We start from the raw sequence: 23,211 nt of genomic DNA, 5'->3' as shown, positions 1-23,211 counted from the left end.
CCTGATTTATACTTCATCTGATGCTAATGATCAGAGTGTTATCAAAGTTATCTGTTTCTAGGAATGTTGTATAATTTTAACATATTCATGGGAGACTTCTTGTTGGTGAAAAGCTTTATGGACATATCTTGTGCTACTGAATCAAATATGTGAATAAAATGGTTTTTCATTAAATAATTGATAAATAATTAGTAAATATTTATTGGGTAACTACTCTGTGCTAGATGCTAAGCTATAAAGACAAAAGTAGTTTGTCTCTGCCTTCGGGGAACTTACATTCTAATGGTGGAGTCAACAAGCACATTTATAAATATGAATAAAGCAGGTAAAGGGTAAATTTGGAGGGGAAGATGCTAGCAGTTGGGGGTGGGAGTGGGAAGGTGGAGAATGTAAACCTTAAAATTCCTTAGACTTATAAATGTTGGAAATTTCACCATTGGGATATTTCATACTTGGAAAATTTCTTACTGATAGTCTATTGGAATGGGAACCCCATTGGCATGGGAGGTTCCTTCTCTTCCCTTCTTCAGATTACTTTAGGACAGAAACCTTTTGCTGAACAATGGAAAGGACTTTGACCTATGCTTAAGCATAGAACAGTAATTTCTTTGAGTCATGATTGATTTTAGAATTGATACAATGGAGATACTTGGAATCAATCTCTACCCTATTCAGTCCTAACAGGATTGAGTAAGGGCTGCAGCCTAGATCAAAATTTAATTATTCCAATCTCTACCCTACTCAGGTTAACAGGATTTAGAAAGGGCTGTAGCAAAGGATCAAAGATTTAATTATTTGAAAATATGACCTTCAACAGACATGTGCAAAACCCAGAGACCTCTGGGCGGTCCTGGGTTTAAGCTAGAGCCTCCATTGGCACAGGGAAATTGATGGACAGGTGATTGGTAGATGTGAGGACTTAGGGGAGGCAACTTGGAGGGTTTCCTTAAAGATAGGGGAGTCTGAAGACTCGGGGTGGTGGTTGAGAAGTTGGTCGGTGTGGTTGGTGTGTGCTCTGAGAAGCTTGTTCTGAAGGAAGCTGAAAGTGGGGGCCTCTGAGACTGTTTCTCCATTTTGGACACGTGAGTAATAGGGACTGATCTCTTTCCTTTGCCCCAGCTATCTAAGGGCTTGGGCCTTTTGGCCCAGCCTAAACAGAAGGGGTATTTAAGCCCTATTTCCTTCTCTCCCCTTTCTCTCTCTCTCTCTAATTACTTCCTCCTATTGTAATTAAACTCCATAAAAGATTGACTGCTGACTTAAGTTTTCATTTAGGAATTACATAGCTGATTCCTTGGCGACCTTAAATTAATATATATCAGTCTTTTAAAGTGATTTCCTTGTCACAAGACGGCATTCCTCTGAGGTAGGGTTTAGAAAGGTACCTTCTGTCAAGGGTGGCACTTGTGGAAAGGAAACAAGACGGACAGTTGGTGGGGGAAGGGGCAACTGGGAGTGGCATTTGGGTCTTGTGACTAGCACTTCCTTCCTGCCTAAAAATTTATTTTATCACATGTGCAATGCCATACATACACAAGGACACTGTGGAACCCAAGCTGTGATCGATTCAGTGAGACAATTTTGGACTGCACCAGGAATATCCTCATATGCTATAAGAGTTCATCAAAAATATAAAATTTGTATGCAGTTCAATCAGAGAGTTTATAAGACCAAAGGGTTAGGAGGTCGTCCCTTAGCATATACTCCATTTGAATGCATATAGATAGATTTTATCAATATGCCAAAAGACAAAGGGTTTAAGTATTGCCTTGTCATCATAGACAGATTGACTAGATGGCCAGAAGTTTTTCCTGCCAAAAAGAACAATGCAGCATTTGTGGTCAAAATCTTATTAAAAGAAATCATACCTAGATTTGGGATTCCCTCAAAATTGGACTCAGTCCATGGAAGTCACTTTACTTGGTCAATATTAAATGAAATTTATAAAAATCTAGGAATACAAGCAACATACCACACACCATACCATCCCCAAAGTTCAGGGCAAGTGGAGAGATTAAATAAAGACATTAAAACATTGATAGGAAAATTTTGTGCAGAAACACACCAAAAATGGACAAACATTCTGCCATTAGTTCTGTTCCATCTTAGAACATGACCCAGTGGAAATTTGTATATCTCTCCATTTGAGATGCCATATGGACACGCAATTTGGCAAGGAAGGACTTGTAAACCAGCTTATATTGCAATGATAGGTGGAGACTGTCATCAAAATATATACAAGCTTCACAGACAAGAATAGCAGAGTTGCAAGAAATGGGCTTGATACAACAAACAGTACCCCTGGATTACAATTTGCACAACATCAAACCAGGAGACATAGTATACTTTAAAAATTTCAATAGAAAATTGGCTACAGACATAAAATGGACTGGACCACATGAAGTATTGCTTACTACCCCAACAGCTATAAAAGTTACAGGGAAAGACTCATGGTTCCATTGTTCCCACGTAAAACCAGAAAAAATTCAGCACCACTGTAAAAGGCATAGAAGAAAATTAGACAAAATATAGGGCTGAGAAATGAAAACAAAAACTGATTAACATAAAAAGTACAACACAAAGAAATAATAGTGACACATAATGTTTGAGACAACTTTCCAGCCCAGAGGAAAAGCAACCCAGAGGAAAAGCAACCCAGAAGAAAAGCATCCCAGAGGAAAAGATTTTAAACCAGCCCAGAGGAAAAGCATCAAGAAAAGATGCCAGACACAAGAAACAAAGAGGAAAAGCTGAAATGGACAGCTAAGACTTTGAACTTTGTAAATTTGTTTAATAGCTACTAGAGAAATGAAACAAACAAACAAAAAAAAAACCTGAAATGGACAGCTAAGACTTTGAACTTTGTAAATTTGTTTATATAAGAAGAGGGCAGATAAAAAATGAGACTTATATGTAAGACTGAGTGTGTTGAAATAATAAAACAAAAGTAATTTAACATATCAGGGAAATAGAATGCATCACTACATAACATGGAAGAAAGAAGAGATCCATCAGTCAACATGAGAAGTGGAAATCTGAAGAAACTTGATAAGTATTAATTCAACACAACACTATTAGACACAAAACACAAAATCACAAACTAACATATTGAGAGATCTTGTTTATATAAACAACTGTCTGAAATTGTATTTATGCAAAATGTAAATATGTATATAGTTAGTTCCATAAGGTCTTAGGCAAATAGAAAGATCAATAGATATTTCTATTTGACTGACATCATGATGTGGGACAATGTCTATTGTTATATTATATGTAAATAATTTCTGTAAATAATGTATTAGTTTTAGTTAACTTAGAGTAAGTAGTATTAGCACTAAGATTCAAATTTTTTGTAATAGTTTTGTTCAACGTGTATTGTACTAAATTCATTGTAAAACCCAAAACTACCCTTGCCTAAACTTTCCTGCAAAGACTCCTTAGAGTAGACTTAGTAAATTGGTAACTATAATATAAATAAGTGACCTTGGGAAGGTCACAACAAAAAAAGGGGACGATTGTGGAAAGGAAACAAGACTGACAGTTGGTGAGGAAGGAGCAACTGGGAGTGGCAGTTGGGTCTTGTGACTAGCACTTCCAACTGGGAGTGGCAGTTGGGTCTTGTGACTAGCACTTCATTCCTTCTGGGTTTGGGACTTCTTCCTGGTGTTGGAGGAGAGAGGAGCTTATTCAGCCCAGTCTGGAGTGGCATGCTCTTCTTAGTTCAGCCCAAAGACACAGGCTTCTGAAGGTTAGAACTGTTCTTGTTTGCTTTCTGTCTATTGCTAAGATTCTGAATTAGACTAAGCAGGACTGATATAGAGTAGACAGGAGTGGGAGAACCCTCTGCCAGCCTCTGGGTCTGGCCTCAACTCTGAAGCTGAGGAAAAAACTCCAATCCCAACTGGTTATTAAACTTTATATTAGTTGAATTTGCAGTCAGATAAGTGGACTATCTTTTCTGGTCATAGAGGGAGCTGAACTTCAGTTCAGTCATTCCAGGACAAACAGTCCTTATCGGACCCCCTGCTGCTTCCTCTCAGCAGGGGGCATCTCCCTCCTTTGCTTCGCCGAGCGATATTCCCTCTCTCCCCTCAACTCCTCCATACCCCATACAAACCTCCCATTATCCTTCTGTTTTCCAATCCTCCATTTCCTTTCCAAATAAATATTACACACTAGAGGCTGAGTCTTTGAGGATTCCAAGAGGCAGAGATGAGGAAGGAGGGCATTCCCAGCATGGGAGACATCCAGTGTAAAGAATTAAAGACTAGAGGAGTTTTGTGTGTGAGTAATAGCAAGAAAGTTAAAAATGGCTAGATTGTAGAGTGTGTAGAGGGGAGTAATGTGTAGGAAATCCAGAATGGTAGGACAGAGCAAGGTTGTCCAGAACTTGAAATGTCAAGCAGAATTCATATTTGATCCTCTCAAATGCGCTACCTTCTCACATATATATTCCTCTTTACCATCTCTGGCTCCTTTCACCACAGTTCAAAAATATAACATTTGGAGACTTCCAGGTAAACATGGTGGCAGTCTAGATGCAAGACTCTTCCTCTCCTCAGCACCCATCAATATAAATTACTTCAAAAGACCAAAAAAAAAAAAACCAAATTCATAAGAACCAAGGGACTCTACAGTAGGGCACAGCATTAAAGGTACATATGATTTGGGCATTTCCACTCTAAGGGGGTGAAAAAGCTCCCACCAAAACTGTGAGCTGACCTACCCTCCCCCACCCCACCTACAGAACCAGAGTCAGAGACAGCAAGCCCCAGAATTAGCAAGTGAGCAAGGGGCAATTCTAGAGTGAATAAGGGGCACCTCTAGGTTCTTGGGAGGTGACTAAGACTACCAAAGACCTACCCCTGAAAGCAGCTACACCTGAAACCCCAGCAGGCTGAAGAGCACAGACTGTGGGAGCTCACAGGAAGATAGCACCGAGAAGGGCAGCAAAAAGCAGAAGCTGTGGAGATTTGGGAGCTTGCCTTAGGCAAAGTCCTTGCTCCTTAACTCCATACACAGAGAGCCTGCCCATCTCGCTCAGATTTCTGACTAAAAAGGGAAGGAAAAACCTCCACAGTAATGGCAAATTGTTCCCAGGAGCTACAACCTCCCTCCACAAAAAAAAAGAAGAAGAAGAAGAGGAGGAGGAGAAGGAGGAGGAGGAGGAGGAGGAGGAGGAGGAGGAGGAGGAGGATGACGACCCTGGAAAATTTTTATGGAGGAAAAACCCAGGCTACAGAGGAAATAGAGGAGGAAATTCAAATAAACGCAAAATGTTCCCCCCCCCCCAAAAAATGGAAATTGTCCACAAGCTCTTGAAAAAATTTAAAGTGGAGCTTGTCAAAAAGATGGAAGCCTTCTGACAAGAAAAGTGGGAAATAGTTCAAAGAAGAACTCCCAATTGGAGAAACAGCTAGAAGCCATGAAAAGCAGGATAGACCAAACTGAAAAGGAAAACCAGTCTTTAAAGACCAGAATTAGGCAACTGGAAGACAATGATCTTGCAAAACAGCTAGAATTAATAAAACAAAGTCAAAAGACTGACAAAATAAAAGAAAACATAAAATATCTCACTGACAAGGTGACAGATCAGGAAAACAGGTCATGACGAGACAATTTGAGAATCACTGGTCTACCTGAAAAGCCAGAAATAAACAGAAATCTTGACATCATACTACAAGAAATTATCCAAGAAAACTGCCCTGATGTTCTTGAACAAGGGGGCAAAATAGACATTGAAAGAGTTCATAGAACACCCTCTACACTAAATTCTCAAAAGATAACTTCCAGGAATGTAATTGCCAAATCCCAGAGCTTTCAAGCTAAGGAGAAAATTCTACAGGAAGCCAAAAAGAGACAATTCAGATACCAAGGAGCACCAATCAGGATCACACAAGACCTGGCAGCTTCCATACTAAAGGACTACAAGGCCTGGACCATGATATTCAGAAAGGCAAGAGAATTGGGTCTTCAACCAAGGATCACCCATCCATCAAAACTGACTATATACTTCCAGGGGAAAACATGGGGATTCAACAAAATAAAAGATTTCCAAGTATTTGTAAAGAAAAGACCAGAACTAAGTGGAAAGTTTGATATCCAAACACAAAGATCAAAGAAATATGAAAAGGTGAATAAGAAAGAGAGGGAAAATGGGGAAAATTTTTTAAATCAAATTCTCTTCTTTAAGGGCTACAATAAGATCAAATTATAAGTTACAAATAACATTTTCCCCATATAGTAATATATATTAATTAATTAACCAATTAATTAATAATAATATAATATATAATAATCTCAAAATTATATTCACTATTATAGTAATTAGAAGAATCATTCACAGGGAGAGATTGGGCTAAGGGCTATAAGATGATATGCAAAAAAAGAAAAAGGGGGGAATTGAAGATGGCACCAAGAGATACTTGAAGAAATAAAATAAATAGTATGATCTTTATCACACAAAGATACACATGGGAAGGGGGGGAGAATACTCTTATAAGAAGGAGAGGAAGAGACTGCTAATAGGTAATACTTAAACCTTAATCTCAGTGAAATCAATTCTGAGAAGGAAGCGCATCTAGATCCATTGGGGTCTTGAATTCTATCTAATCCTACAGGGAAAGTGAGAAGGGAAAACTAAGGGGGGTAGGGGAGAGGGAGTACAAAAAGAGAGGGGGGAGGGAACTTAACAGACCCTAAAAATGTAACATTTGAAGAAGACCTTCAGAGTTCCCCCACTTCTCAAGACTTCCCTTTTAAAGTTACCTTCCTTCTAATTTGTATATATCTTGTATGGATCTTTTTATCTACATTCTGTGTCCTCCCAATATTAGTAAGTAAATCCAAGGACCTTCTTTGCTTTTGTTTCTGTTTCCATAGCACAGAGTCTGGCACACAGTAAGCACTTAAGAGATCTCTAGTGATCAATTGTTTGAGAATTCACTGTCCTATAAACAATCGAAAGGGGATAGGAGTGATTACAAAAGATTAAAAATAATTTCAATTGTGTGAAGGTGAAATATTTTAATGTGGACACAATAAGTATAAATAAAATAAGACCTTTTACTGTGGGGGGGGAGAGAATCTCTGCATCAAATATTTCTGATAAGGTTCTGATATCCAAGATATATAGGCAACTATTAGACTCAAAGCCATTCCCTTAAGAAATAGTTATTTTTCTATTTATCAGATTGCTCCTTCTCAGTCTCTTATGCAAGATTCTTATCCCAATCATGCCCGTCAACTGTAAGTGTCCCACAGGACTCTATCCCAGGCCTTCTCTTCTCTCTCCATACTACTTGGTGATCTCATCAGCTTTCATGGATTTAATTATAATCTCTAGGCTGAAGATCCTTGAATCTATCCTCCTGATCTCTATTCTCACATCTCTAATGATTTTTCAGACATCTCAAATTAGATGTCCAGTAACATATTAAACTCAATATCTCATATTGAATTCATTGTCTTTCTCCCTAAATGCTCCCCTGATTCTAACTTATTTGCTTTAGAGGGCAACACCATGTTTTCATCCCTCAGATTCACAACCTAGGATTTGTCCTGCTTTCCTTACCATCTCTAATCTGTTGTTAATTTCACCTTTTCAACATCCTCCTTCTTTCCACTAATACTGCCACCATTCTAGTATAGTCCCTTATCACTTCATGCCTGAACAATTATAATAGCCTGCTGGTAGGTCTGCCTGCCTAAAGTCTCTTCCCACTCTAATCAAGCCTTTATTCAGCCAACAAAGTGATTTTTCTAAAGTACAGGTCTAAAGATCAAGTCACCTCCTCTACTCAATAAACTCCAGTGGTTCCTTATCAACTCCAGGATTAAATATTAAGTCTCTTTCTTGGTATTCAAAATCCTTTGTAACATAGCCCACTTTTTACCTTTCCAGTCTTCTTTTTTTAATAATTTATTTATTTGTTACATTAAAATGCTTTGTTAACTCTCTCCCTCTTTCCCTTCCCCTATTAGAGAAAGCGTCATGGACAGAATATATTTTATATATAAAACCATGTCTTACTTATTTCTATTTATCAGCTCTTTCTCTGGAGGTGACCATACACAAGCAATTCTTCAAGCAGTATTTATTAGTGTATATAATATTCTATTGGTTCTGCTCATATCTCTCTTCATAATTCCATGTAGGTCTTTCCATGTTTTTTTTCCCCAAATTAACCTATACATCATTTCTTATGGAGCAGTAGTATTCCATCACAATAATATAATACAGCTTGTTTAGATATTTTCAAATTGATGGGCATCCATTTAATTTCCAGTTCTTTGCCACTATAAGGAGAACTGTTATAAATATTTAAGAACATATAAGTTCTTTTCTTTTCCCCCTGATCATGTTAGGAAATAAACATAACTGTGGTAATTCAGGGTCACAAGTTATACACAGTTTTATAACTCTTTGAGCATCATTTCAGATTGTTCTCCAAAATGGTTGAATCAATTCCCAGTTCCAACAACAGTGTATCAGTGGCTCCATTTTCCACATACCCTCCAGCATTTGTCATTTTGCCTTTTATCATTTTAGCCAAGCTGATAGGTGCGAGATGATATCTTAGAGTTGTTTTGATTTGCATTTCTCTAATCAATAATCATTTAGAGTATTTTTTCATATCTTACTCCCCTTCATGTCCTCTTCAAACCAATAACAATAACCCCTTTGCTTTTCTACAAATAAGACACTCTATCTATTGCCTTTACTGGCTTCCTTTAAATCCCAACTAGCATTTGCTCTTCTACAAGTAGCCTTTCTCAACACGTCAGGTCTAGTGCCTTCCCTCTTTTAATTATTTATTTTATTCTGTATATAGTTTCTTTGTACATATTTATTTGCATATTGTTTTCCCCATTAGGTTGTAAGTTCCTTAAGGACAAAGACTGTCTTCTTTTTGTATCTCAGCACTTAGCTCAGTGCCTACAACACAGTGGACACTTAATAATGTAAACCTTAAAATTTCTTAGACTTATGAATGTTGGAAATTTCACCATTGGGAAATTTCATATTTGGAAAAAATTTCCTACTGATAGTAAGAACTCTATTGGAATGTGAAAACCCTTGGCATGGGAGGGTCCTTATCCTCCCTACTTAAGACTACTTTAGGACAGAAACCTTTTGCTAAACAATGGAAAGGGCTTTGACCTATGCTTAAGCAGAGAACAGGAAGTTCTTTGAGTCATGATTGATTTTAGAATTGATACAATAGAGATACTTGGAATGACAGAACCAGGTCTTGGAACTTACAATCTCCACCCTACTCAGTCTAACAGGATTTAGGAAGGGCTGCAGCATAGATCAAGATTTAATTATTTGAGAATATGACCTACAACAGACATGTGCAAAGGAAACAGACCTCTGGGTGGTCCTGGGTTAAGCTAGAGCCACCATTGGCACAGGGGAGACATCGACAGTGATTGGTAGATGTGAGAACTGAGGGGAGGGGACTTAGATGGTCTCCTTAAAGATAGTGGGGTCTGAGGAGAGAAGGAGGAGAGTTTTTTGCTCTGAGCGAGGTGGCTCTGAAGGAGGACTGAGGAGGTTGCTCTGTTGGAGGACCAGGAGAGAAGGCAGGCTCTGAAGGAGGAGAATTCTCTGGAAACATTTCTTGAAAGGAGGCTCTCTTGAAGGTGGAGGCTGAGGTTGGCATGAGAAGCCTTACCTAGAGAGATCTTGGGTGAGTGATAAAACCAACTGACTGATTTATTCATTCTTATTCCTTTCTTACTTTCTCTCTTTTTCTATTGATTAATCAGTGTATTATAAATTAAATTTCTCTATAAAACCCAGTTGGCTTGGGCATATTCATAAATTGGGAATATATTCCCTGGCAACCATCTTATATTTATATAAAACCAAGACACAGTAGAAAACATATTTCAGCGGTCATAATTGATATATATATTTCCCTTGCTCTCAAACATTTTAATTATCACAGTTTATGGCTCCCACTCTCTTATCTACAACTATTTAACACTCAAAACTATTTTAAATCTAACAATAAATATATATTGACTGATCAACTTAGAGGATATGAATAAGCTATCTTGAAAAGAATAGCAAATTATTAATAGCCACATAAAAATATTCCATACTATTATTAATAAAAGAAATATTCATCAAAATCAATTGAAAGGGAGGTCCAGGATTCAAATATGACCTCGGATTTTTCCTAACTATTTGAACCTAAGGAAGTCATCTAGCTCTCATTGCCTAGCCCTTACTACTCTTCTACCTTGGAACCAATACACAGCATTGACTCTAAGCTGGAAGGTAAAGTTGTTCGGTTTTTTTAAATAATCAATTGTGAAGCATTTATAAAGCACTCACTGCATGTCAAATACCATATTATGCATAGGGAATACAAAGAAAAGGTAAGATTCTCTTATCTCAAGGAGTTTATATTCTAATAAAAGAGCCAACAAATATAAATTTAAAATTCAAGATACAGAGCAGATGTGACCCAAATAATCCAAGGGGCACTGGGTGACTCAATGAATAGAGAGACAAGCCTAGAGATGAGACATCTTGAGTTCAAATCTGTCATTAAATATTTTCTAGGTGGCAAGTCATTTAATCCCAATTGCCTAGCCTTTATCATTCTTCTAAACTGGAACTAATATTTAGTGTTGATTCTAAGACAGAAGGTAAGGATTTTTTTTAAAAAGTAACCCAAGAGATTAATGCCAGTAGTGACTGGAGGGGGATAGGAATGGGGCAAAAGTGCTCCATAGTTTGATTTCATATCAACTGAAAGATACCAAAAGACAAAATATTAAATGTTGTAGAGTCTATAGTAAAATGGACACACTAATGTGCTGTTGGAACCAAGATTAGGCCCAAGTACTATGGAAAGTAACTTAGAATTATGCAAACAAAGATATTCCATTGACCCCAAAGAGATCAATGATTTTTTTTTTAATTGGACACCATATACATCAAAACATGGGCAGCTAGTTGGCACATGGATAGAGTACTGGGTCTGGAGTCAGGAGGACTTATTTTTGTGAATTCAAATGTGGCCTCAGACACTTACTAGTTGTGTGACTCTGGGCATGTTACTAAACCTTGTTTGCCTCCCTTCCTAATCAGTAAAATAAGTAAAATCAGTAAAATAAGCTAGATAAGCAAATTACAAAACCACTCCAGGATCTTTGCCAAGAAAACCCTAAATGGGGTCAGAAAAACTAAAACATGACCCAAATGACAAAGCAACAACATCAAATATAGTGATTTGGGTAGTAGCAAAGAATTTGGAAAAAGTGGATGTCCATCGATTAGGGAATTATAAACAATGTAAGCACTTGTCTGCCATCTTGTTCCACTTGGTAAATGAAGTATTTCCTTTTTTTTTCTTTTCATTATGGCAATTATTAAATTTTTGTTTAACATTAACATAATTGGGGATAGAAAAGGAAAGGGATGCTGGGTAATGAAAAAGAATTCTGGGAGATGGAGTCCAAGGGTTCAAGATTTCTAATTGTACAATAGGAAGATGATACAAACTATAAACTAATACAAAGTGAAGTAAACCTAATCAGGAAAGCAATAAATATGATGATTATAAAAATATAAGAGGAAATCTGACAAAGGTTTAATTGCTCAAATTTATAAAGAGCTAAGTCAACTGTACAAAAAATCAAGCCACTCTCCAATTGATAAATGGGCAAGGGACATGAACAGGCAGTTCTCAGATAAAGAAATCAAAACTATTAATAAGCACATGAAGAAGTGTTCTAAATCTCTTATAATCAGAGAGATGCAAATCAAAACAACTCTGAGGTATCACCTCACACCTAGCAGATTGGCTAACATAACAGCAAAGGAAAGTAATGAATGCTGGAGGGGATGTGGCAAAGTTGGGACATTAATTCATTGCTGGTAGAGTTGTGAACTGATCCAACCATTCTGGAGGGCAATTTGGAACTATGCCCAAAAGGACGATAAAAGAATATCTACCCTTTGATCCAGCCATAGCACTGCTGGGTCTGTACCCCAAAGAGATAATGAACACAAAGACTTGTACAAAAATATTCATAGCTGCGCTCTTTGTGGTGGCCAAAAACTGGAAAAGGAGGGGATGCCCATCAATTGGGGAATGGCTGAGCAAATTGTGGTATATGTTGGTGATGGAATACTATTGTGCTCAAAGGAATAATAAAGTGGAGGAGTTCCATGGAGACTGGAACAACCTCCAGGAAGTGATGCAGAGCGAGAGGAGCAGAACCAGGAGAACATTGTACACAGAGACTAATACACTGTGGTATAATCGAACGTAATGGACTTCTCCATTAGTGGCGGTGTAATGTCCCTGAACAATTTGCAGGGATCTAGGAGAAAAAAAAAAAACACCATTCATAAGCAGAGGATAAACTGTGGGAGTAGAAACACCGAGGAAAAGCAACAGCCTGAATACAGCGGTTGAGGGGACATGACAGAGGAGAGACTCTAAATGAACACTCTAATGCAAATATTATCAACATAGCAATGGGTTCAAGTCAAGAAAACATGTAATGCCCAGTGGATTTATACATCAGCTATGGGGGGTGGGAGGGAGGAAAAGAAAATGATCTATGTCTTGAATGAATAATGCTTGGAAATGATCAAATAAAATATTTAAAAAAATATAAGAGGAAAAACACTAAAATAATTGAGGAACAATGTTGTAAAATTAAAATGATCAAGCTTATCCCTCAAGAAAAGACATAAGAAAATATTTCCCTCTTTTTGTCATAGAGTTGGTGGACTTAAAATCAGGTCTAATCTGTTGACATTATTGTTTTTCTCCATATCTTTGGCATCTTTCCCTCAATCAGATACTTTGCAAATAAATCTCCTGATATATTCAAGAACATGGTGCTGCCAACATAGAGCTTCTCTGTGGATATTTGATTTAGTTCAACTACTCCTCCTATTAGTGTATTATTCACTTTCATTCTCATGCCATTTACATGAACATCTAGGACTGTTGTTAATGTACTTCATTGTTCTTGATGGGGAAAGGAATTTGTTATATTTGTGCAGATCTTTTCTTATATGTTTGTTTTCCTCCTTTGATTTTAATATTTAAATGTTCTTGCAACAATTTTAATTACATGAATCTCTCACCAAGCTTTTAAAACCTCTTTTCTCCTCTACTCCTTGTTATTTCTTTTACATATAATCTCTACCCTTCATTTTTATTTGTAAGGTTTTACAAATGAGTTTCTATTTTAAATCTTTGGTGTGGCTCTTGTCTGCCATCTTGTTCTATTTGGTAAGTGAAGTATTTTCTTTTTTCTTTTCATTATGGCAATTTATTATATTTTTTATTACATTAGCATAATTTAATAAAAACAAAAGGACCATATTTTAATTTTAATATCAATGATTTATTTAGACAGGTCAGGTTGGAGTTGTTTAAATTGCATACCAAATCTTTTTCTCACTTCCATTTTTCCTCTAGTTTTGTACCATTTTTGGCCTTTGTTTTTAACAAATCACTGGTCCAGATGATTTTATATGTATACAGCTGATTCGAGAGGAATACTCAGTTGGAACTATTTCCCAATACCTATCCAGACATTTGCAGATTGTGCCTTCAGGGCAGCAAATACTTTCTTGGGTTTTGGGGGTAACTCTTTAGAGCTATACATCTAACACTTTTTTTTAAAACCCTTGCCTTCCATCTTGGAGTCAATACTATGTATTGGTAACGGCTAGGCAATGGGGGTCAAGTGACTTGCCCAGGGTCACACAGCTAGGCTGTGGCTGAGGCCAGATTTGAACCTAGGACTTCCCGTCCATCTAACACTTTTGAGCCTCCTATCAGTTTGTTTTTCATTAGCAGTCACATCAGAAAATGCAATTAGCTTTTAGCAAAGGCATTTAGTAAAATTATATAGTAAGAACAGTTACCATGAAAGATTTCCCCACAAACCTCATTACATGTGTCTAGATTTCATGACTGCATCAACTAAGTTGGGAAATGGAGGAGGGAATCACATCTAAATTAGTAATAATCACTTCCCTTATACTAAAATGTAATTAGTTTCCTTTGGGGGATTTTATTCAAAGATAATCAAGGATAACCTCATCTACCGCTATTATTTTACAGACAAATAAACCAAGACCTACAGAAATTCTTTAATTTGCCCAAAGTCAAAGAAGTATAAGTGGAGAATTTGTAGCTGTCTGCTTTCAAATCCAGTTCTTTTTCCCCAACATTATTACTTGAATATTTGTGAATGGCTTGGATTGGAACAATAAGGAAGACCAGAGAGTAGGAACCTATAATGAATCACTAGTGGGTGGCTATAAAAATGGGAAGAAAGGCGCAATTGAGAAGCACAGGAGCATATGGACTTAGTGACAGATGGAATGTGAGGAGACAAGAAAGAAGAGAATGATACCATCATATTAGAGTTGGGAAAAGACTACATTATCTAAAACTGCTAGATGAAATAATAAGATTTGTTGCCTTGTACTTATGACTTACTAAGACTATCCCCATAAAATGGCACATTTGATAGCTCTGCAGGGTAAAATTTACACTATGTAAATCAGTAGATACTGAGGTTTCCATGGTTTTTAAGGAACAAAACCTTGATGCCTCTTTCATTCTGTTTGTCCTCCAAGTATGAGATCAAGAAATTTAAGTTACCCTGGGGAGCCATTTCTCTGGTAGTTCCTTGTTCCTCTGTTATTGTTCAGTTTCCTAGAATGTAATTGATATTAACACTTTGCATATATTTGCCTTCTTTCTTCAGCTATCAAGGACAAACACAGCAAAGAACTTTATAAAAATTAATTGTTAGCTTCATTTGAAGTTCCCAGTTTCCTTATCCCACCCTATCCTCACCCCTTGTAGAGTTACCACCCAGGGAAATAATTTGCCACTTCTAAGCAAATGGTATAAGTCAGCTGAAGAAGTAGTATATTTTTAAGAGGATTTAAAGGAAAATAGTTTGTTAGTATCTTAAGTAGGGAGCTAAACCCAGGAATGCTGACTCGTACCTCCTGTTCTGGTTATGAGATGTCATTCTTCCCTGATGAAGTAACATTTGTCATATGGAGCTTTCACTCATCCCCCAGAGGCCTAAAATCTAAAAGTATAGGAAATAGTTCACAGCAGAACAGGCATAGGGCAATAGGGTCTACATATGTGTTAAAGAGACTGGTTAGAACAATTATTTGGTGGGTGAAATGTGTTTATAGATAAAAGTCACGGTTAAAAAATGCAGAACAGATGGAGAAAAGGCAAGGGGGAGAATGGGAATTATTGCTTGGAAACCAGTGGAATTTGGACTGCGACATTTTAGATAAATCCCAAATGTTAATGGAAAACTAGAGATCAAAATGAAAAGAAGGATGTGGAAAATTGTGCACATTTTGCAATCAGCTTCAGTCTGGGTTTTAGAATACAGGAATTTTATAGTATTAGAGGCTGACATATAAAGAAAGGTAGCAAGAAATGGTAAGTAATTCAGTGCTCTGAGTTGGAAATAAACAAGGTTTAGAGGTATATAAACTTTGTTTACTTAATAGAATTCCTAGAGACCCAAATCTATGATCCTATGATAAGTGTTTCTGTTACTTCTACTCCCTTACCTCTGCCCCAAATAAATGTGTAATAATTTGGGAGAGGGAAGAGTAAGCCTTCACTAATGCACATATTTTTCAAGACACTTGAGAATCCTATGGAAAATATCTTGGTTAAAAAATACACACAGGAAAAATGAATAGTTTGTTAGATGCCCATATAAAAGACAAAAGCTTAATTAGGGAGGGTCACCTTCTCTGAATTCACCATCATATTTTTTTAATTTTAAAATATGTTTATTGTCATGTAAAGAATATTTCCATATCGGTCATTTTTGTAAGAGCACATTCATAACCAAAACCCCAAAATAAAACTGTAAATAGTACCATCAGTTATTTTTTACAGGTATTTTCAAAGCATTTCCTGAGTGTAAACTAAACCAATCTCTTTTGAGTGATTGTGGATCTCATTGAGAATGTTCTAGAGTTTTTGGAGAGCTGATTCACTCAGCACTGTGCTATTGGCAAACAAGGTCTTCTTATACCTTCTCCATCAACAAAGAATACTTCTTCTCTAGGACTTTGTACAAGACAGTCAACATGATGCTGGGGAACAGTGAGGTGAGCACATGTCCCCTTTGTTGGTTTCTTTCTTACTATCAATATCCAGACACATAGGATTCAGACTATAGTTTCTAGAGGTGGGAACACTTTAAAATCATCTAGTTCAACCTTCTTCATTAACAGATGATGAAACAGGACGAGAGAAATTAAGTGATTTGTCTAGTGTTTCACATATAATGAGTAGCACAGCTAGATCAAACCTAGTCCTTATAAAACTAACTTGAATGATCTTTCTAGTATACAATGTTGTCTGCCTTTAACATTTATGGGAAACAACTTTTCTTGAGGATAGCTTTTAAAGCAATACTTTCTATTGTCAACTTAACCATGTTTTGTTTTTTGTTCTCCACAGACAATAGATACAGTAGAATCATAGATTTTTAAACTTCTCAGGCAATTATTAGATGGAATCTCTTTGGAAGATTTATGAAAAAGATAAAATAACAAAGAGGATGATCTCATTCTGTGTCATAGAGAGAAGATCCCACCCCACTAATGAAATCAGATTTTCTGAAGTATGAAAATATTTCTAAACAATCTTTAGACTCATGTTTTTAAGACAGTTTCTCTTTGCTTCAGACATTCTAGAAAGTGGTGAATTATTTTTTTCAATAGAGTTCTTGAATTCTAATCTTAGTAGACCATGTATAAAATGGCAAAATTATTCCTTTCCTTTTGAGATCAATGTCACTGAAACTACATCTTTCCTAATTAGTATCCTGATCAAGATACTATAAAGCAAGGAAACAAAAGGTAGGCACTATAGTCTTTGTTGATCTCTGGAGAGATGACATGATCAATATTATTAATAATTGATTTAAGAATTAAATATTAAAATGACAAATCATCACTGGTTAAGAAATTATCACTGTTTGGATCTCCTGCCCTATTTCTATTACTCTTTTTATCTATAGATTCTTGTTGGTAAATTATTTTAGGTCTTGTTTTACTTTAAAGTATACATTTCTGTTCTCAGCAAATGGTGATATTTATAGGACATATGATTTGGGAGTTTGATCTTTTTATTTTAATTGTACAATTTTGGTTTTTTCTCTGTTATTTTTTAATATATATATAATATAATAATAATATAAAAATATAATAATAATAATAATAATTCCAATATTACTCAATTGATTTCTTTTGCTGTCTGTTCTCAATGTTTAGAGAATTTTCTCTTTGCCCTATAATTATGTAGTTTAACTACTAATGCTTTGAAAAATCATAGGTAGGATTTCTCCATACTGATCCTAGGTATTCTCTTTAGCTGTAGAATGTTGTCAACACTGGAAATTTTTCTCTAATTATGTCCTCACAGATAGAAACTTGCTTTTTATAAATTTTGATTTTCTTGAAATCCCAATTAATCTGATGTTTTTACCTTTTGCATGATTTTCTAGATCTCTTATTCTGTCAAGCCTTTTATTTTTTAAGTTTTTTAAAATCTTGGGCTTATTCTTCAATTATTTTTTAAAATTATAGGTATTCAATTAATTTCATTTGTTCTGTTTTTTAAAAGTTTCTCTAATGTTTTAGTCTTTGGGCATTGTCTCAAATTTTACTTAATTCTAGATTTGGGGGGCCAGAAAAAGTAAAGGTATAGAGATGGGAGATCAAATTTTATTATATATACTATATTATATTATATTATACACACATACATATATGTGTATATGTTTGTGTGTCTGTATACACAAGAACAAGAAACCAGATAGATTCTGTGAGGGGAAATAATGTGAAATGTCTCAAAAAAGTAAGTAAAATAAAATTTAAACGACTTTATTGTCAAACAGAAGAATTTCTTGTTTATCATAAAGACAACAGAGGAGTCAAACAAAGGAGTGATGAGGCTAGATTTGTTCCTTAGGATTATTGATTTGAGAGCAGTGCAAAGAATAAAATAGTGAGTCAAGAAGAGTCTGGGGGCAGAGAAGAATTAGAAGGCTAATGTAATAATTCAAGCTAAATTCTCAACAAATACATGTGATATTCACAAAAAGTTGATAACATACTGGATTATAGAAAAGTCCTATATACATTTTTATAAGCTAAAACTATATTACTATATTATCAGACCACAATTCAATAAAACTGGAATTAAATGACAATGAGTAAAAGTTACAAACTATATACCAAGTTGAATACAACAAAATAACAATTCTCATATTAGAGAAGAAACCAGAGGGGAAAACTATAATATTTCATATTATAGAAAAACTAGAATATTTTAAAAGAATGAAAGTACCATATATCAAAAATATCTTAGCAGCAAATGAATATTAAATGACATCATCATTAAGATGATAGAAAAGGAGAAAATAATAGAATGAATGATACTTGTCATCAAAGACAGTAGAAATAGGAACAAGGTGATAATCCAAAGGAAATAGAAAAAGAGAGCTCTAAAGTTAAAAGCAGCCAAGAAAAAAAAACACATTTAATAAAAATGCTAATTTTTCCAATACCAACAGCATTTGAAAACTGTCAGCAAACTTTTTTTTTTTAACCCTTTCCTTCTGTCTTAGAATCTATACTGGGTTTTAGTTCTAAGGCAAGAGAAGAGTGGTAAGGACTAGGCAATGGGGGTTAAGTGACTTGCCACACAGCTAGGGAGTATCTGAGGACAGATTTGAACACAGGAACTCCTGTCTCTGGGTCTGGCTCTCAATCCATTGAGCCATCCAGCTGCTCCCTAGTAAACAATTGTAAAAAGGAAAGGGGAAAACAATTCTAATCAAAATTACAAATGAAAAGGGAAAGAGCAAAGTAAACACAAAAGAAATTCTGATTATTGTTAGAACTAGGTAGATTCTAATAAAGAACTTGGGTGATTATGACATAGTGATTAGAGAGGCAGGCTTGAAGTTTGAAAGACCTGAGTTCAAGTTCTGTCTTGGACATATACTATTTGATAGGAATAAATTGTATAATCTCTCAGTGATTCTAGTCAACTCATGAAAACTAAAAATTGTATGAGTTGCTCTTTGGTAGATTTTCTCATCAGCAATTTCCTGCAACAATGAAATTATATATATATATATATATATATATATATATATATATATATATATATATATATATATATATATATATATATATATGTGTGTGTGTGTGTATGTGTGTGTGTGTGTGTGTGTGTGTACACATACATATATACAATCCTCCTCCCAACTTTTTTAAAAGTAAAAATGACAGAAGAAGAAATTAGTCATTTTAATTGACTAATGTCAGAGGAAGAAATAAGTGAATCTATCCAAAAATAGCCTATAAAAACACCTAACTCATATGGATTTTAGTTAAATTATTTCAAACTTTCTAAAAGCAAATAAACCCTAATTATGTATATTATTCACAAATGTAATGAAAAATGAAATACTATCTAATAAGTTTTATGAGGAAAATATGCTAAAATTAAAACTGGACAAAGAAAGCACTAAAAAACAAAGCTGTCGTTCAGCATCACTAATAATCATGAATAGAAAAATATTTAATAAACTATAAAATGGCAATATAGCAATATATTAAAATATATTTATCATGACCAAACAAAGTGGATTCCAGGTATGCAAAACTGGATCAATATAACAAAACTATCATTCAGTGGAAAGTTTTAGAAGTGTCCTCACTAGAAAGCAAAGATTCTCACCTTAACTATTTTCATCTAAGTATAAGATATTGTAGAATAGTAGCCATTAAGTGGTACAATGATAAAGCACTGGACCTAGTGATAGAAGATGAGTTCAAATCCAGTGTTAGATATTTATTGCTGTATGATCCTAGACAAGTCTTTTAACCTCTGTCTGCCTTCATTTCCTTGAGTATAAGATAGAAATGCCAATAAAAACTCATTAGGTTGCTGTGAGAGTTAAATAAAAACATATAGACCATATAATAAGATTATATAAGGGTCATATAAAACATTTCACAAAATCTCTAAGAAGTTCTATTATTGTTGTTACCATAGTCATCACAAGACAAACAATTCTTTTAGAGGAACTAACATTGAAAACAGAGATCAGAATAACACACTTGTTGATGACAGGATAGCCAACTGTCTTAACCAAAGCATTAGTTGAACCAACAAATGAATTAAACAGAGTTGTAGAATGCAAGATTAACTCAGGAAAAGTCAATTGCATTCTTATTTACTGGCTTTAGGGATAAAAAAAAAAGAATACCACATCTAACAAATACCATTACTTGTTTGATGTGTAGAAGGTTATCCATGAAACCATTATGATTGAAATAAAGGAAGAGCTGCACAATTCATGTTCTTTAAAAATTGTGTTTCTTTATGCCCAAAGGGCACTAAAAGACTGTCTGCCCTTTGATCCAGCCATAGCACTGCTAGGTTTGTACCCCAAAGAGATAATAAGGAAAAAAACTTGTACAAGAATATTCATAGCCATGCTTTGTGGTGGCAAAAAATTGGAAAACGAGGGGATGCCCTTCAATTAGGGAATGGCTGAACAAATTATGGTATATGCTGGTGATAGAATACTATTGTGCTCAAGGGAATAATAAACTGGAGGAATTCCTTGTGAACTGGAATGACCTCCAGGAATTGATGCAGAGCAAAAGGAGCAGAACCAGGAGAACATTGTACACAGAGACTGATAAACTGTGGCACAATTGAATGTAATAGACTTCTCCATTAGTGGTAATGCAGGGATCCTGAACAACTTGGAGGGATCTATAAGAGACAACACTATCCACATTCAGAGGAAAAATTGTGGGAGCAGAAACACAGAAGAAAAGCAACTGCTTGATTACATGGGTCGAGGGGGGATATGGTTGGGGATGTAGATTCTAAATGAACATCCTAATGCAAACACCAACAACATGGAAATAGGTTTTGATCAAGAACACATGTAATATGCAATGAAATTGCACATCATCTATGGGAAAGGTGGGGAGAGGGAAGGGAGGGAAAGAATATGATTCTTGTAACCAAGGAATGATGTTCTAAATTGACTAAATAAATAACTTACAATGAAAATTAAAAAATTTTTAATTGTGTTCCTTCCCATTGATTTTGTGGTCATCCTTTAAATTATTCTCTTTGTTCTGCTCACACCTCTCACATAAGTTTCCATCCAGTTATCTACATGGGACAGCAGGAGATACACAGGGTTTGGAAATCTAGAGAACCTGAGCATTCAGATCTATTTAGTAGTTATTAGGGAAATAACTCTTTGTTGTTAGGCAAATAGCTCCTGCCCAGTTTGTAGCTTTATTATCAAAGATGAAAATTTGGGAAATCGAGTAACATCATACTAGAGACTATGGTGAGGTTTCTGATGCAAATGTCCAAGTCCAGTACCAGGAAGACCAGGAGTCCAAGGGAAAGATTAAACTTAAGGGCAGGAGACCTACATTTAAACCCTGCTTCAGAAACTTACCAGCTATGTGGGTAATCACTTAAAGTCTCTGAATCTCAGTTACCTCTGCACAGTGGGCTAATAATACTCAAAGTATCTGTATCACAGAGTTGTTTTAAGAATCAGATGAGAAAAATTCTGTAAAAGCATTTTGAATTTTAAAATTTTATTTTTATAAAAAATTATAATCTGTAACCTACTGCCCCTCCATAAATACAAAAAAATCATTATAAACATCCATATTTCCACAGGACAAATTCCCATATTTCTTATGTCCAAAATGGATCTCTTTGTCTTTCTGCTCCTGAGTTTATGCCTTCTCTGGCAGAAGATGAGTGGTATGTATCATCTTTAGTTTTCTGGACATGTGGTTTATCATTGTACTTTGTAAGCTTTAAGGAACTATACAAATATCAGCTGTTATTGTTGGAGAATAGATTAAAATTTCATATTAAATGTAAATACAAAGGCCAGAGCAAATACATAACCACAGAAGCAACTAGTCCATTAAAATGCATTAAGTTGTTATCAAGGCAATCTGATACTGAACAAAAACAAAGAAATAGATCTGTGGAATAAAATAGAGAGATAAGACATAAAAAAATAGTTCTGGATTAGCCTAGAGTTAGAAAATTAAAACTGGGCAAATTATTTGTTATTTAATAATTGTGAGGCAAAACTGATTAACAATTTGTCAGGATATGTATTTATACCTTCATCTCATACTATCATCATACCATACTATTTTCTTCCATGTTTTTATAGCTTTTTTAAAAAAACCTTGTTCATTGCCCAGCCAGGATAGCAAATTCTAGATGGAAAATGGACCAAACTACTGCAAATGTGAAGGGAAATGTTTTTTCTAGTCAATAAAAAAAGGGACTAGTAGGGATAAAATGCAGGGTTTTAATAGCTTAAAACTACACTAAAGCTTTTGGGACACACTGAATATGTCTCATATACTAAAATAAAAATTTCTACACAACAAAAAACATAACCTAAATAAGAAGGAAAATGACAGAATGGGGAAATATTTTTGTAAATATAAGAAAAAAACTTGATTGTCTAAAATATTCACACTGTTCAAAAATCTACAAAGATAACCCAATCTGCAATGCATAAAAATTCAAATAATAATAATTTTCAAAAGAGGAAACAAAGTGTCAAACAACTTGAAAAAATACTCAACCCTTCTGGTAAATGAAGAGATGCAAATGAAGGCAAACAACTTTAGATTAATATTTGCATGCAATACCCCTAGAAATGGCAGAAATAATGAAAAATAATGAAACTTGATATTGGCACAGTTGTTGAAGAAACAAGTACACTCATTCACTGCTGTTGGAATTGTAAATTTGTGACAAAAATTTGGAAAGCATTATAGTTGTCTACAGTAAAGATTGCAAAAATATTCTTTCCTTTTGTCTCAATATTTCTATTTTGGGGAGAATGCCTTAATTGATTTAGTAGGAGGAGGAGGAGGAGGAGGAGTGTTGGCAGTAGGGGTGGTTGTGGTGGTGGTAATGATAGTAATATTAATAAAGATAATGGCTAACATTTATATACTATTTGCTATGTGTCAGGCATTGTGCTACATAAGTGCTTTATAATTATTGTATCATTTGATCCTCTCAGCAACCCTGGGAAGTAACTACTATCATATTTCCA

Source organism: Monodelphis domestica, chromosome 8 (assembly GCF_027887165.1).
Source record: "Monodelphis domestica isolate mMonDom1 chromosome 8, mMonDom1.pri, whole genome shotgun sequence".
In the NCBI taxonomy this organism is placed as follows: domain Eukaryota; kingdom Metazoa; phylum Chordata; class Mammalia; order Didelphimorphia; family Didelphidae; genus Monodelphis; species Monodelphis domestica.
This window is presented reverse-complemented; position numbering follows the sequence as displayed.